Source organism: Schistocerca nitens, chromosome 2 (assembly GCF_023898315.1).
Source record: "Schistocerca nitens isolate TAMUIC-IGC-003100 chromosome 2, iqSchNite1.1, whole genome shotgun sequence".
NCBI lineage: Eukaryota > Metazoa > Arthropoda > Insecta > Orthoptera > Acrididae > Schistocerca > Schistocerca nitens.
In genome coordinates this window covers 944,876,867-944,879,678 of record NC_064615.1, presented here as the reverse complement: position 1 = coordinate 944,879,678, position 2,812 = coordinate 944,876,867, and the positions used below count along the sequence as shown (strand labels likewise).

Below are 2,812 nucleotides of genomic sequence, written 5' to 3'. Positions count from 1 at the left end.
TTCACAATCAGTAACAGCTGGAAAACTGGCCTCCAGACAAAAAAACTAGAACAAGTAGATAGCATCCAGAATGAGATTTTCACTCTGCAGCGGAGTGTGTGCTGATATGAAACTAACTGGCAGATTAAAACTGTGTGCCGGACCGAGACTCGAACTTGGGACCTTTGCCTTTCGCGGGCAAGTGCTTGGGTAGCTCAGTTGGTAGAGCAAAGGCAAAGGTCCCGAGTTCGAGTCTCGGTCCAGCTCACAGTTTTAATCTGCCAGTTAGTTTCATATCAGCGCACACTCCACTGCAGAGTGAAAATCTCATTCTGGAAACATCCCCCAGGCTGTGGCTAAGCCATGTCTCCGCAATATCCTTTCTTTCAGGAGTGCTAGTTCTGCAAGGTTCGCAGGAGAGCTTCTGTAAAGTTTGGAAGGTAGGAGACGAGGTACTGGCAGAAGTAAAGCTGTGAGGACAGGGTGTGAGTCATGCTTGGATAGCTCAGTTGGTAGAGCACTTGCCCGTGAAAGGCAAAGGTCCCGAGTTCGAGTCTCGGTCCGGCACACAATTTTAATCTGCCAGTTAGTTTCAAGTAGATAGCATATTGTACAAATGTTTCAGTGCAGTATGCTCCAAAGGAAAGCTTGTAATGGGGCCACTGCTCATTGGAGAGTCAAAGAAATTTGGGCAAGATTTACATGTTGCAGACAGTGAACGTAATTTTTCTGATGGCTGGCACTGAAACTTTAAGTTTCAGAATGGAATTTGAAGACTTGATCTAACTGGAAAAGCATTTTCAGCAAATCAAGACCCAGCAGAAAAATTCAAAGACGAGTTTGAAGTAACAATCACAGATAATAATCTAACAGTGGATCAGAAGTTCAATGCTGATGAAACAGCCCTACTATGTTGGTGCTTAACAGCATCTACACTAGCTGAGGAAGGGGAAAAGGCAGCTAAAGGGTCATTAAAAACAAAAAATTGCTATGTGCTAATGTGTCTGGCAGCCACCAAATAACTCCTTTTGTAATTGATAAATCTGGAAAACCTTAAGCATTTAAAAATGTTAAAAACTTGCCTGTTTATTATGACACTCAATTAAATGCACAGATGACTGCCCCGATTTCAAAAACAGGTTGTTTTCATCATTTTCTGCCACAAATCAAAGAAAGTTTCAAAACCTTTGGTCTGCCAGAAGAGAGCAAAGCCATTCTTATTTTGGACAACTGCAAAGCACATCTAGTAGTAGCTGAGTTAGTTTCTGGGAGCATATTAGTTTCTGGAACCATATTTGCTACACTGTTCCCACCTACTGTTATATCACTGATTCAACCAATGGATCAGAGGGTAATCCTGAACTTCAAATGTTCATATAGGAGCTCTTTCATTCATGGCCTATTAAACACTGAGAGTGATATAACTTACTTTCAAAAATGTTTAATGTACCAGACGCCTCTATGCTGTCACGCTGTCTTCAGTCAAATACAAAAAGTTACTTTACAGCAGTACTGGAGAAAACTTTGGCCAATTGCAGATGCTACATCTGATTCATTTGATTCATCAGCACAGACTATCATGAAGGAAGAACATACTAAACCAGTGTCTGAAGTTTTGGATGCTGTTAGAAGTGTAACCAACAACAATCCCTTGGAAAATGTACCTGAAGAGGAACATATTGAGCAGGTGATAAACAATGAGGGCATTATCTAAAGTGTAGTAAACCCTCAGCCTATACGCAATATTACAGAGAATGACTCAGATGAGGAAACAGAAGAAAAGGAGATGATATCTGGGCAGAAGCTGCGACTCCCTAAATAAATTCATCACTTTTGCTGAGTGTAACACTAACTATAATGTCTCTGAACTTATTTATTTACATATCATTAGACATAGCTTTTATGCCAAGCAACAACAATCTCAAAAACAAAAATATGTTCAAGATTTTTTTAAGTCAAATGTGTTGAACAAATATTTGGTATGAGCCTAATTTTGAGCTAAGTTATGAACCTAATGATTCTACCAATCAACATTTTACTGCAAAACACAATATTACAGCTGTTTTTGCTGTACAACTTAGCCTGTACTAGTAATAAGAGGAACAACGTGATAGTCTGAAATTTTTGGTAATCTGACACAGGCCAGTTCCAAACACACCAGACTATTGGACTTCTACTGCATATTATGTTTTGATTTTTCCCCCAGGGCAATGGCTTTGCCGCAGTGGATACACCAGTTCCCATGAGATCACTGAAGTTAAGCACTGTCAGTCGTGGTCTGCACTTGGATGGGTGACCATCCAGGCCGCCATGCACTGTTGCCATTTTTTGGGGTGCACTCAGCCTCGTGATGCCGATCGAGGAGCTACTCAACTGAATAGAAGCGGCTTCGGTCAAGAATACCATCATAATGACCAGGAGAGTGGTGTGTTGACCCCACACCCCTCCTCCTCTGAAGATGACATGGCGGTCGGATGGTCCCGGTAGGCCACTCGTGGCCTGAAGATGGAGTGCTCCCCCCCCCCCTTCCCCCTTTACTGTTTTTACTTCTTGCCAGTTCTGTTTATGTATCTGATTTTCTCTAAGCAATAATCTGTGTCTCTGTCCACCTCTCAACAGCTACTAACTTCCAGAATGTCAGATGTGTGCTGCTTATCTATAGTTAAGTGGTCTGTTTCGTATCTTGTAAGTCAATCTGGTGATGCCCAAGTGCATTTCTTAATATCTTTCCTTGGGTACTGTGTAATTTTTATTATCATCTCCTCCCCACTGGTGAGGTCTATCAGCCTTAGTTCTTTATCATTACTGTCTTCATGCAGTTTTTCTTTTCCTA

The 2,812-nt window shown here is 41.5% G+C and overlaps 1 non-coding gene across 1 annotated transcript; it reads left to right on the top strand.

Annotated features, from left to right (window-relative positions):
* The first annotated feature begins 472 nt into the window (after nucleotides 1-472).
* On the top strand, nucleotides 473-547 carry Trnas-uga (transfer RNA serine (anticodon UGA)). Its single transcript has one exon. It is a non-coding gene; the product is annotated as a tRNA-Ser (tRNA).
* The last annotated feature ends 2,265 nt before the right edge of the window (nucleotides 548-2,812 follow it).